The sequence below is a fragment of the Bombina bombina genome, chromosome 2 (assembly GCF_027579735.1).
Source record: "Bombina bombina isolate aBomBom1 chromosome 2, aBomBom1.pri, whole genome shotgun sequence".
NCBI classification, from domain to species: Eukaryota; Metazoa; Chordata; class Amphibia; order Anura; family Bombinatoridae; genus Bombina; species Bombina bombina.
Genome location: NC_069500.1, coordinates 861,030,770 through 861,044,528, shown reverse-complemented (window position 1 = coordinate 861,044,528; position 13,759 = coordinate 861,030,770). Strand labels below are relative to the sequence as shown.

Below are 13,759 nucleotides of genomic sequence, written 5' to 3'. Positions count from 1 at the left end.
ACCCAACTAACGTGTTTGATGTGGTCAGTAGTATTGGAGGAATATATCAAAATGTCATCTAAATAAACTATGACACAAATATCGAGTAAATCATGAAAAATGTCATTTATAAAGAATTGGAAGGTTGCTGGTGCATTGGTGAGTCCGAAAGGCATAACTAGGTATTCATACAACCCATATCTTGTTCTAAAAGCCGTGAGCCATTCATCCCCCTCTCTGATGCGTACAAGGTTGTATGCTCCCCTCAGATCCAATTTAGTATAGATAGTAGCATGTCTTAGTCTCTCAATGAGTTCCGGAATGAGTGGATGTGGGTAGCGATTTTTTATGGTGATCTTATTTAGTTGTCTAAAATCGATAATAGGGCGTAAAGAGTTGTCCTTGTTTCGAACAAAAAACATACCAGCACCGGCTGGTGAGACAGAAGGACGAATAAATCCTTTCTTCAAGTTCTCATCTAAGTAGCTTTTCAGGTGGTCTAATTCGTATTTACATAGAGGATATAAATGTCCTATGGGTGGAGTTGTACCTGGTTTTAACTCTATGGGGCAGTCATAGGATCGATGGGGAGGAAGTGTTTCCGCCTCTTTTTTACTGAAAACCTCAGCGAAGTGACTGTATTCAATTGGTACCAGAGTGTCAGATGTGGGGTTCAGAGAAAGTAATGACTGCCTAATACAGGTTTGTTGGCAATATTGTGAGTTTAAATCTATGTTTAAAGATTTCCAACTGATCTGAGGTTCATGTAGTTGTAGCCACGCCAACCCAAGAACAATTGGAAATAAGGGAGATGTAATCACATCAAAAGAGAGATGTTCATGATGATTGTTTAATGTAGTGACAGAAAGAGGAATGGTATGATGTGTAATAGGTCCAGAAGAAATCTCAGAGCCATCAACAACACGAAGTGAAATAGGAGACAATTTCTTAATCAGGGGTATTTTATTGATAGACACTAATGAGCTGTCGATGTAGTTGCCTTGAGCTCCGGTGTCAACGATAGCAGGGACGGAGATCTGTTTACTTGCCCACTGTAAAGACAAAAGTAGAGAACAGTGAAGTGGTTTGTTAAGTACTACTTGAGAGGTGAAGTTAGTGCTACACTTACTGTTCTTTTTCTGAGGTATGATAGGGCAGTCCTTAAGACTGTGAGCTGGATCACCACAATACATGCAAAGGCCCCGGGTCTTTCTTCTCATACGTTCATCCGGTGATAGAGGTCCCCTGAAGATACTGATATCCATAGCTTCAACTCCGCTGGGACTAGTAGACCTACGAGTAGGTTGGTTAGGACTGGAAAACTTTTTGTATGGCTGGTCGGAGTATTGTCGTTCGGATCTTCTCTCCCTTAATCTTCTATCAATATGGCTACTTAATTTCATAAGAGCCTCAAGTGTATCTGGCAATTCTGTTCTGGCTAATTCATCCTTGACTGCATCAGAAAGACCAAGCCTAAATTGATTTCTGAGGGCTATGGCATTCCATTGGGAGTCAATGGAGTACTGTTTGAACTCCGTTATGTAATATTCCACAGGTCTGGATCCTTGCTTCAATTTCCTCATTTTGCTCTCAGCTGTAATTTGGAGGTTGGTATCATTGTACAATTCATCCATGACGTCAAGAAATGCCGAAAAGGATGATAGGACCGGATTATTAGTCTCGAATAGTGTGTCAGCCCATATACGGGGTTCTCCCCTTAAGTAACTTATCATGCTGAGAACTTTCACCCTATCATTTGGATAGGTCCTAGGCTTGAGAGAAAAATTAAGAAGGCAAGCATTCTTAAAGTGGCGGTATTGATTTCTGTCTCCTTGAAAAAATTCTGGAGGAGCAACAAAGGGTTCAGGAGAGGTCTCTTGGGCTGGTAGTTTAGGATTGATGGAATCTTTTATAACGTTTCTCAAAGTCTCATTCTCCAATTGTAATTCTCTTAGACCCTGGCTGAGTTGGTCTACCCTTTGTGACAGGTTAAAGACAATTTGTGGGAGCTCGGCTGGATCCTTAATAAGGGCTTAGTTATTCTGTAATGTGATTTATAATGTTGGATCTCAACTGCCGTAAAAGTATGAATGTTTCACTCTAAAATACCATGCTTCACTGCTTTAAAAATGAAAAAAAAAGCCTACCGCACCGGGTGTTCCCAGGCGGTCTCCCATCCTGGTATTGACCAGGCCTTGCCCTGCTTAGCTTCCGATATCAGACAGGATAGGGTGCATTCAAGGAAGTGTGACGGTAGACACTTAGCGCTTCTTCCCAACGCTTTTTGTTCTTGCTCATGCTGTCATTCACAGTCTGTAAAAAATTGAAGATTTAAACCAGGCTTAACATTTAGATGGCAAATATATAAATAAATTAATAAATAGTGCCAGAACAGGCCCAGAATCACTTGCTGACCCATGACAAAAAGTATACATAGATACAGAGTTTCCTGCCCCTCTTTCTGACTGCCTGCCTGTCTGTCTTTACAAAAGATAATTATCTTTATTACAATGGACATCTAATTTTTAATAATTGCAAGCTATAGTTGTTTCAATGAATATTGCTACTATCAGTAAATATGACACATGCTTCACTGCTTTAAAAATAAAAAAAAGCCTACCGCACCTGGTGTTCCAAGGCGGTCTCCCATCTAGGTACTGACCAGGCCTTGCCCTGCTTAACTTCCGAGATCAGACGGGATTGGGTGCATTCAAAGCAGTGTGGCGGTAGACACTTAGTGCTTCTTCCCAACGCTTTTTGTTCTTGCTCATGCTGTCATTCACAGTCTGTAAAAAATTGAAGATTTAAACCAGGCTTAAAATTTAGATGGCAAATATATAAATAAATTAATAAATAGTGCCAGTACAGGCCAAGAATCACTTGCTGACCCATGACAAAAAGTATACATAGATACAGAGTTTCCTGCCCCTCTTTCTGCCTGCCTGTCTGTCTTTACAAAAGATAATTATCTTTAATACAATGGACATCTAATTTTTAGTAATTGCAAGCTACAGATGTTTCAATGAATATTACTACTATCAGTAAATACGACGCATGCTTCACTGCTTTAAAAATGAAAACAAAGACTACCGCACCTGGTGTTCCCAGGCGGTCTCCCATCCAGGTACTGACCAGGACTGGCCCTGCTTAACTTCTGAGATCAGAAGGGATCGGGTGCATTCAAGGCAGAGTGGCGGTAGACACTTAGCACTTCTTCCCAACGCTTTTTATTCTTGCTCATGCTGTCATTCACAGTCTGTGAAAAATTGAAGATTTAAACTGGGAGTTAAAATTTAGATGGCAAATATATAAATAAATTAATAAATAGTGCCAGTACAGGCCCAGAATCCATGACAAAAAGTATACATAGATACAGAGTTTCCTGCCCCTCTTTCTGACTACCTGCCTGCCTGCCTGTCTTTACAAAAGATAATTATCTTTAATACAATGGACCTCTAATTTTTAGTAATTGCAAGCTATAGTTGTTTCAATGAATATTGCTAGTATCAGTAAATATGACGCATGCTTCACTGCTTTAAAAATGAAAAAAAAAAGCCTACCGCACCTGGTGTTCCAAGGCGGTCTCCCATCTAGGTACTGACCAGGCCTTGCCCTGCTTAACTTCCGAGATCAGACGGGATTGGGTGCATTCAAAGCAGTGTGGCGGTAGACACTAAGTGCTTCTTCCCAACGCTTTTTGTTTTCTTGCTGATGCTGTCATTCACAATCTGTAAAAAATTGAAGGGTTAAAATGGGGTTAAAATATAGATGGCAAAAATATAAATAAATTAATAAATAGTGCCAGTACAGGCCCAGAATCATTTGCTGACCTATGACTAAAAGTATACATAGATAAAGAGTTTCCTGCCCCTCTTTCTGCCTGCCTGCCTGCCTGTCTGTCTTTGCAAAAGATAATTATCTTTAATACAATGGACATCTAATTTTTAGTAATTGCAAGCTACAGTTGATTCAATGAATATTGCTACTATCAGTAAATATGACACATGCTTCACTGCTTTAAAAAAAAAAAAAAGCCTAGCGTACCTGGTGTTCCCAGGAGGTCTCCCCTCCAGGTATTGACCATGCCTTGCCCTGCTTATCTTCCGAGATCAGATGGGATCGGGTGCATTCAAGGTAGAGTGGCAGTAGACACTTAGTGCTTCTTCCCAACTCTTTTTGTTCTTGCTCATGCTGAAAGAGGGGCAGTCTGTAAAAAATTGAAGAGTTAAACTGGGGTTAAAATTTAGATGGCAAATATATAAATAAATTAATAAATAGTGCCAGTACAGGCCCAGAATCACTTGCTGACCCATGACAAAAAGTATACATAGATACAGAGTTTCCTGCCCCTCTTTCTGCCTGTCTGTATTTACAAAAGATAATTATCTTTAATACAATGGACCTCTATTTTTTATTAATTGCAAGCTACATTGGTTTCAATAAATATTGCTAGTATCAGTAAATATGACGCATGCTTCACTGCTTTAAAAATGAAAAAAAGAGAAGCCTACCATACCTGGTGTTCCCAGGCGGTCTCCCATCCAGGTACTGACCAGGCCTGGCCCTGCTTAAGTTCCGAGATCAGACGGGATCAGGTGCATTCAAAGCAGTGTGGCGGTAGACACTTAGCGTTTCTTCCCAACGCTTTTTGTTTTCTTGTTCATGCTGTCATTCACAGTCTGTAAAAAATTGAAGAGTTAAACTGGGGTTAAAATTTAGATGACAAATATATAAATAAATTAATAAATAGTGCCAGTACAGGCCCAGAATCACTTGCTGACCTATGACTAAAAGTATACATAGATAAAGAGTTTCCTGCCCCTCTTTCTGTCTGCCTGTCTGTCTGTCTTTACAAAAGATAATTATCTTTAATACAATGGACATCTAATTTTTAGTAATTGCAAGCTACAGTTGATTCAATGAATATTGCTACTATCAGTAAATATGACACATGCTTCACTGCTTTAAAAATGAAAAAAAAAAAAGCCTAGCGCACCTGGTGTTCCCAGGAGGTCCCTCCTCCAGGTATTGACCATGCCTTGCCCTGCTTATCTTCTGAGATCAGACGGGATAGGGTGCATTCAAGGTAGAGTGGCAGTAGACACTTAGCGCTTCTTCCCAACTCTTTTTGTTCTTGCTCATGCTGTCATTCACAGTCTGTAAAAAATTGAAGAGTTAAACTGGGGTTAAAATTTAGATGGCAAATATATAAATAAATTAATAAATAGTGCCAGTACAGGCCCAGAATCACTTGCTGACCCATGACAAAAAGTATACATAGATACAGAGTTTCCTGCCCCTCTTTCTGCCTGCCTGCCTGTCTGTATTTACAAAAGATAATTATCTTTAATACAATGGACCTCTATTTTTTATTAATTGCAAGCTACATTGGTTTCAATAAATATTGCTAGTATCAGTAAATATGACGCATGCTTCACTGCTTTAAAAATGAAAAAAAGAAGCCTACCGTACCTGGTGTTCCCAGGCGGTCTTCCATCCAGGTACTGACCAGGCCTGGCCCTGCTTAAGTTCCGAGATCAGACGGGATCAGGTGCATTCAAAGCAGTGTGGCGGTAGACACTAAGCGTTTCTTCCCAATGCTTTTTGTTTTCTTGTTCATGCTGTCATTCACAGTCTGTAAAAAATTGAAGAGTTAAAACGGGGTTAAAATTTAGATGACAAATATATAAATAAATTAATAAATAGTGCCAGTACAGGCCCAGAATCACTTGCTGACCTATGACTAAAAGTATACATAGATAAAGAGTTTCCTGCCCCTCTTTCTGTCTGCCTGCCTGTCTGTCTTTACAAAAGATAATTATCTTTAATACAATGGACATCTAATTTTTAGTAATTGCAAGCTACAGTTGTTTCAATGAATATTGCTACTATCAGTAAATATTGCTACTATCAGTAAATATGAGCCATGCTTCACTGCTTTAAAAATGAAAAAAGCCTACCTCACCTGGTGTTCCCAGGCGGCCTATAAATATATAAATAAATAAATAGTGCCAGTACAGGTGCAGAATCACTTGCTGACCCATGACAAAAATTATACATATATAAAGAGTTTCCTGCCCCTCTTTCTGTCTGCCTGCCTGTCTGTCCTTACAAAAGATAATTATCTTTAATACAATGGACATCTAATTTTTAGTAATTGCAAGCTACAGTTGTTTCAATGAATATTTCTACTATCAGTAAATATTGCTACTATCAGTAAATATGAGCCATACTTCACTGCTTTAAAAATGAAAAAAGCCTACCTCACCTGGTGTTCCCAGGCGGCCTCCCATTCAGGTACTGACCAGGCCTGGCCCTGCTTAACTTCCGAGATCAGATGGGATCGGGTGCATTCAAGGCAGTGTGGCGGTAGACACTTAGCACTTCTTCCCAACGCTTTTTGTTCTTGCTCATGCTGTCATTCACAGTCTGTAAAAAAGTGTAGAGTTAAAATGGGGTTAAAATTTAGAAGGCAAATATATAAATAAATTAATAAATAGTGCCAGTACAGGCCCAGAATCACTTGCTGACCCATGACAAAAAGTAGACACGGATAAAGAGTTTCCTGCCCCTCTTTCTGCCTGCCTGTCTTTCTGTCTTTACAAAAGATAATTATCTTTAATACAATGGACATCTAATTTTTAGTAATTGCAAGCTACAGTTGTTTCAATGAATAACTCTACTATCAGTAAATATGACGCATGCTTCACTGCTTTAAAAATGAAAAAAAAAAGCCTACCGCACCTGGTGTTCCCAGGCGGTTCCCCATCCAGGTACTGACCAGGCCTGGCCCTGCTTAATTTCTGAGATCAGACGGGATTGGGTGCATTCAAGGAAGTGTGGAAATAGACACTTATATGTTCAAATCATGTGTTCAGATAACAGTAGTACATAGTTGCTTCTTTCAAAAAAGATTATAACACAATGAAGCTAACAAGTCTAAAATAAGTCTATTATCAATTATTTCAAAATCACATACTTGATTTTAATGCAAAAAGTATCCAATTACACATTTGGAGCTTCATGTCCCTTTAAGAGAGGATAATTAAAGATTCTTGAGGATATCCTTAACTAACATATTAGATTGTAATTGCATGATCCATCCCATTCATTTACATCAACATATGGACTAGAGAATTCATTAACAGCGACATTGTCAAATCAATATATTTTTATATTAAAGGGACATTGAGCAAAAATTATTACTGTTGTCATTCAGATAGAGCATGCAATATTAATCAACTTTATAATTGACTCCTAGAATCATATTTTCAATATTCTCTTGATAAATGTATTTTAAAATCAAGAATGTAAGTTTATCTGCAGCTCCATTTTTGTTGACCAACCTGGGTTGTTCTTGATGATTGGTGGATACCTTCAACGACCAATATTTATTGATAACACAAAATTGACTATCTGCCTTTAAGATGAAAATGTTGAAAAATGAATATTATAATAGGAGTCAATGTCAAATAATTTTTAACAGTTTGAAAAGTGAAATCACGGATTGTAAAAATTGATGCCAGTGTCCCTTTAATAAACCATAGATTAATTCATCCTTACATTCTTTGGATTAAACAATATTGATATATAATTCACATATTCACTATTGGAGTTACTTTATAGATATAGGCATACTCTAACAGCACCATGATTACATATTTTTAAAAATAAATTCTGTTTGTTATTGTGATCAATATGTGTTGTGTCCTAAACAAGATTACTGTACATTGCACAAATGGCTCAATGTGCCACATGTCTTTGTTTATATTTGTCGACAGTTGTTATTCCAAATGTTGTTTGTGTGTATTCTTTGAAGAACATTGATAAATGGGTTTATTTAGATATGCAATAGCATCATATGAGATGAATTTGATGTCTAATATAGTCAGAAATTAAACATATGTTAAATACATAATTTTATTCATAATCCCCTTGATTCAATCATGCATTTTTTCTTCTAATGACTGCTCTATTCTTCACATTTTGAAGTTGATTATTCTTATAAATCGATGCAAATGTGATTTAGTGATGTCCAAACTGTGTTCACTAATATATATCTATATCATTCATAGAGAGAGTTGTTGTGGGGAGCCCAGAGGGATCCAGCACTGACACTGAGCTGCCTTTGCAGTCTTCTGGTAAGTCCATTGACTCATTTATATGTCATTGAAGGTATATTGGTAATCAATATTATGATCATGATTCTGATAAAGCATTAAATTTGAATCAAACATATAATTTACTCCTCTGATTACTTATCAATTTTATTATAATATTGAAAGATTAAGATCTCAAAGCTTCTTAGTCTACACCTTTGTTATTCAGAAGATGGATAGCATATGTTTATTTAGATTTTCAATTTTTACAACAATCATCAAGTGATACACGCATGAGAACTCAAATTTTCAATGTACTCTGCTTTTAGGATTTCAAAAATAATACAGACAACAAATAGAAAATATGAATCATTGAGAATAACAAATCTAATGTCATTTGTATGCTCCATCAAAATGATGTAAATCATAACTTTGGGTGTGTATATCTTTAATGCAACATGTGTCTTTGAGCAACAGTAACATATGTTATAATTTCTGATCTTAACGTGTACACAACATGTTATGTTTTACAGAGATTGATTTAACATGTGGGACGGAGGAGGAAGAGGCTCCCTTGGAGTCTAATGGTATGTGAAATATATCTAACATGTATCCAACATGTTTTTTTCTTTAAAAAAAATTTATTGAAGAAAATCCAAATCTACAGCTTTTGCACTTTAAAAAGGAATATTCTTTTTCTTTTAGAATACACTACTGCCCCCTTTCTATATCAGGCAGCATGAACATATGCTTTGACTATTCTTTAATTTTTGTCTGATTTGTAATTCATGCCATCATGATGTCACATGCATATTCCAGGCAAAAACAAAATAATCATTTTTGAATTGTACAGACAGTCATTGCTATTCATCTGAGTGCCTATATGCATACCATATCCTTATGTCATCATTGTTTAGAAATTCAAACACACTTCTAAGTATATTGAAAACATAATCAAGTTGAAATGCCTTGATTTGATTTCATGATGTATGAGATGTTAATATATTTTTGTTATATATTTCAGATGGATCCTCCACTTCTGGGCATCATTTGTCCACCCCTGCCCAGTCCCCTGCCCCTTCACAGGCCCCTGCCTCTTCCCAGGCCCCTGCCCCTTCCCAGGCCCCTTCCCAGGCCCAAGACCCTCCTGGCCCTTCCCATTTTCCCTGTCCCTCTCAAAAAAAGCCCCTTAGCCCCCCTTCGCCGCTCTCCCTGTATTTTGGTCCGTACAGCTTCCCCACCTGCCCAACTCACCACTCCCCAGCTGTACGGGCTACCCCAGAGCGGCAGCCCATTCCTCCCCAACCCACTCCCATCCCTCCCCAACCCAATCCCATCCCTTCCCCCTGTCTCAACCTTCATTGTCCTGGATGTCGGATTGTCCTTCCCAGACACAGCTGTAAGTATCATTCAAAATTCATTATAAGATATTTAAAGGTACACTGAAGGCAAATTGTTTCTATTGTGATTCAAATAGAGCATGCAATGTTAATCAAATTTATAATTTACTACTCTTATCAATTCTTTTTCGTTCTCTTGCTATCTTTATTTAAACAAAGACATGCATATAAATTTTTAAAATATTCAGAACTCTGGACATAATTTCTATATTGTTGGTTGAATTTATCCATCAATCAGCAGGGACAACCAAGGTTGATAACAAAAAATGGCCTGCCATATAAACTTACATTCTTGTATTTAAAATAAAGATAGCTAGAGAATTATAACATTTTAAGAATAGGAGTAAATTAAAAACTTGATTTAAATGTCATGCTCTATCTGAATCACAAAAGAAAATATTTTGGTTCAGTGTCCCTTTAATTTGATATCACTACATATACCAATCACCACTACTTGGATCCAAAAATGTATTTTAAATTTTTCATACATTATCTCTTGTATAACCCAGTGGGAATGTAATTTCTTCTGGTTGCTATGTTTACACCGCTTGGCCTCAATGCCAAAATATTTAAGGATAGGTGTGGATACCACAGTATAACTAAACTATTTAAATTGCCAATGTAAGTACAATGGAAATCCTTTTACAAGATTTTATACACTCAAGCTGTAAAAGTGGATCATTGAAAACCAATTAAAGGGGAGAACATGTTTGAGTAAACTGCCCCTTTAATGGTTTATGTCTGAATAACATATTTAATGTGTAAATAATCAATTTCCACAAATTAATTTAAAGAATGATTTGTCTTTATGATGACAATGTATCTTTGCTAATTTTTAATGATGTTGTGTAATTATCATTAATATTTTAAATTTTCGTTATTTTAGGCTGTGACTCAACATGGGTCATGCTAGAAGCTCTAGCACGCGTAGAACAGGCCGTGTTGAGAAACGCAGTGGTCCTGAGAGGGATGAACGACACCATGCATGCCCAGCTACAGGTTCAGCGTTTGACTCTACAATGTATGATGTGTGTAGAGTCAATGCTTGAATCTGGAGCTGGACAGGCACAGGACGATGAAGGGGATGCCCAATAAGTGGAGGATCTGGAGATGCTCTAAGGGCGCAGATAAGAATCTTCTGTCCACAAGTTGCTGTTGTTTTTTATTGTTTCCATTTGGCCTTTTTTTATTATTGTTGTGCCTGTTGCACTCTTTTACCTTGTCAAATGGCTCCAATGGGGCTGTGCTGGCCCTTGTCCACTCTCTCCAAGGACTGTGATGCACTCTTTTACCTTGTCAAATGGCTCCAATGGGGCTGTGCTGGCCCTTGCCAACTCTCTCCAAGGACTGTGATGCACTCTTTTACCTTGTCATATGGCTCCAATGGGGCTGTGCTGGCCCTTGTCCACCCTCTCCAAGGACTGTGATACACTCTTTTACCTTGTCAAATGGCTCCAATGGGGCTGTGCTGGCCCTTGTCCACCCTCTCCAAGGACTGTGATGCACTCTTTTACCTTGTCAAATGGTTCCAATTTTAATGATCTTTCAACAAGTTTTTTTTAAACGTTGTTTATGTTTTATGACATGTCATTCCACGATTCTTTGTCCTCTTTATTCATGTCATTGATTGAAATCTCTAGTTTATGTGGTTAATCCTTAAAGGGACCTGAAACCAAATAATGGTCTTTCCAGAATCATATATGTAATACAATTGTAAATGACTTTAATATTTACATCTCCAATTTAATTCAATTTGTTTTCTTGATATAGTTTTCGTAAAGCTTTATCTTTGCAAGATTATGATTAGCATAGTAATGATTTTATATATGTATATATATATCTTGATGTTTGTAGATATATATGTATATTTTAAATTTCGCATCCATGTGTTCATTTGTAAACTCTGCGTGAATTGATGCACCTTTAACAAATGATCCCAGGATTGATACAATGAGATAATCTCTGTAACGTGTTATTTTTATGTAAATAGTATTCTCTCTGTGAATCCTGTTATTTTTTATTTGGTATTTCATGTCCCTTTAAGTGATGCTGACCACAATTGTTAAGAAATGGATCTGCATTTCTTATGCGTTTTTGTCCTTTTTACATGAACAAGGACATATAATCTTATTTAAAATAAATCTTATTTGAATGTTGACAGCACATGTCTTCCAATTTCTATTATATCTTATTGTAGTAGTGTAACCAAATCAATCACTGTGTGTAATGCGCATATTTTAGATGATGAATATCTTTCTATTAATATTCTTAAAAATTAATTATCCTCCGATATATGGCTATAGGTAGGCTGACCATATTTCAACTTGAATAAGTGACACGTTTGATCAATACATGTGTCATTATTGTTATTCCAAAACAATATAAACATATCTGAAAACATCAATGACATATGTATTTATCATGTGTACCTTTTAAATGTTAAAGATGGACACCATAGCTATAGTTAAAGGGACAGTCAAGTCCAAAAAGATTATTCATGATTTAAATAGGGCATGCGAGTTTAACCAACTTACTTTTATTCACAATTTTGCTTTATTCTCTTGGTATTCTTATTTGAAAGGTAAACCTAGGAGGTTCATATGCTAATTTCTTCGAACTTGAAGACTGCCTCTAATCTGAATAAATTTTGACTACTATAAGGCATTAGTTCACATGTTTCATATAGATAACATTGAGCTCATGCACTTAAAGTGACCTAGGAGTGAGCATTGATTGGCTAAACTGCATGCCTGTCAAAAGAACAGAAATAATGGGGCAGTCAGCATAAGCTTAGATACAAGATAATAACAGAAGTAAAAAGTATATTAATATATAACTGTGTTTGTTGTTCAAAAATGATTAATGTGTAATAAAGGGATTAGCTATATTTTTAAACAAAAAAATTTCTGGGGTTGACTGTCCCTTTAACATATAATATATAACACATCCCTATTTTCCGAATGCATCTCCTTGCATTAATTCTCAGTTAAAGGGACATGAAACACAATAATCCAAAGATTTTCATTTATTGTTACAATGTATTTCAAATTGCAATGTCGTACATAATCGTGTAACCTTTAAATATTGTTTTCATGTCTATTTAAAACATACTGCTTGCTAAATAGTTTAGTTAAAAATACTCTGCTTCTAATGAAATATCTCCTTATTTTCAATAATGGATTCTATTTTATATATCACAGTATTTCGTTATCTAGCGTAACATTCCTAGCTAGCAATATAGACACATACTAGTTTCTAAAATATAAATAAGTTTCTTATTGATATGCCAAGCTATCTACTGAGTCCTTGTATTGGCTGAGGTTTTTCCTCAATCTCGGATGCGCCATGTTGCTTAAGACGTCACCTGCCAGGCTGTCCAATGATTCCTTGTATTGGATGGCGTATTTACGCGATCAAGGATGCGCCTTTTATTGGATGGCGTTTTTACGCGATCAAGGATGCGCCTTTTATTGGATGGCGTATCTACGCGATCAAGGATGTGCCTTTTATTGGATGGCGTTTTTATGCGATCAAGGATGCCCCATGTTAATTAAGACGTCACATGCAAAGGTGTAAAAAACATCTGATTGTATTACGTAGTCCCTCAATTTTAGATTTTGCACATAACCCATGTTTGTGAATGAGAAGACAAGTTTAAAACCATGGCGAGTATGGATTGTGTGAATCATGTAACATTGTTGACCCATAGCTGATAAAGAACACAACATTCTCTTTTGCTGGCTGTCTGGTTGAATAAACGAATGAAAGCAAAATGTTTTCATGCATAAGATATTTTGAGGCAAGTGCAAATCCCTGAATATAGTCCATCTTGTTTAATATGTTTGTCAACAATATGTTCCTTTATATGAAAAATGACTGTGTTGTGTTTAATTTTCAACATATCGAATTCATAGATATGCGCAATTGTATTTGAATCAAGTATGCTAAATATATGAGATGCTGACTTCTTCTAAATGTTATGTCGTCGTATATTTTATTAAAGGGTCATTATACACTCACATTAAAAACCAAATATGTTTTTTTATCTCTAGTTATATAGTCCATTTTTTTTACAAAATACATGTCTAGTTTTGCTTATGTTCAAATAACATTTAATTAATTTTCTGACTCCTCAACAAGCCTCAAAGTTTGATTCGAGTACCATCAGCTACTTTCTCCAGCTTACTCCTGTTTGTGTAAAGGGTCTTTTAATATGCTAATGAAGGGGTATTGTCTTGTTTTCCACTTGTAATGGGCTTTACAGCTATCTTTTCAATATAG

The 13,759-nt window shown here is 36.5% G+C and overlaps 1 long non-coding RNA gene, 3 other non-coding genes and 6 pseudogenes across 4 annotated transcripts; all 10 read right to left on the bottom strand.

The window, feature by feature from the left end:
• Nucleotides 1-923: 923 nt before the first annotated feature.
• On the bottom strand, nucleotides 924-1,209 carry LOC128648061 (uncharacterized). Its single transcript, XR_008400490.1, has 2 exons — nucleotides 1,109-1,209; nucleotides 924-1,031 (listed from the first exon to the last, which is right to left on the bottom strand). It is a non-coding gene; the product is annotated as an uncharacterized LOC128648061 (long non-coding RNA).
• Nucleotides 1,210-2,119: 910 nt separating this feature from the next.
• On the bottom strand, nucleotides 2,120-2,238 carry LOC128650950 (uncharacterized; annotated as a pseudogene).
• Nucleotides 2,239-2,592: 354 nt separating this feature from the next.
• On the bottom strand, nucleotides 2,593-2,711 carry LOC128650755 (5S ribosomal RNA). Its single transcript, XR_008401013.1, has one exon. It is a non-coding gene; the product is annotated as a 5S ribosomal RNA (ribosomal RNA).
• A 351-nt stretch (nucleotides 2,712-3,062) lies between these two features.
• LOC128650803 (uncharacterized) lies at nucleotides 3,063-3,181 on the bottom strand (annotated as a pseudogene).
• A 351-nt stretch (nucleotides 3,182-3,532) lies between these two features.
• On the bottom strand, nucleotides 3,533-3,651 carry LOC128650754 (5S ribosomal RNA). The gene has a single exon (XR_008401012.1). It is a non-coding gene; the product is annotated as a 5S ribosomal RNA (ribosomal RNA).
• Nucleotides 3,652-4,011: 360 nt separating this feature from the next.
• Nucleotides 4,012-4,130, bottom strand: LOC128651009 (uncharacterized; annotated as a pseudogene).
• A 353-nt stretch (nucleotides 4,131-4,483) lies between these two features.
• LOC128650825 (uncharacterized) lies at nucleotides 4,484-4,602 on the bottom strand (annotated as a pseudogene).
• An 837-nt stretch (nucleotides 4,603-5,439) lies between these two features.
• On the bottom strand, nucleotides 5,440-5,558 carry LOC128650846 (uncharacterized; annotated as a pseudogene).
• A 677-nt stretch (nucleotides 5,559-6,235) lies between these two features.
• Nucleotides 6,236-6,354, bottom strand: LOC128650726 (5S ribosomal RNA). The gene has a single exon (XR_008400986.1). It is a non-coding gene; the product is annotated as a 5S ribosomal RNA (ribosomal RNA).
• Nucleotides 6,355-6,711: 357 nt separating this feature from the next.
• On the bottom strand, nucleotides 6,712-6,830 carry LOC128650997 (uncharacterized; annotated as a pseudogene).
• Nucleotides 6,831-13,759: the final 6,929 nt, after the last annotated feature.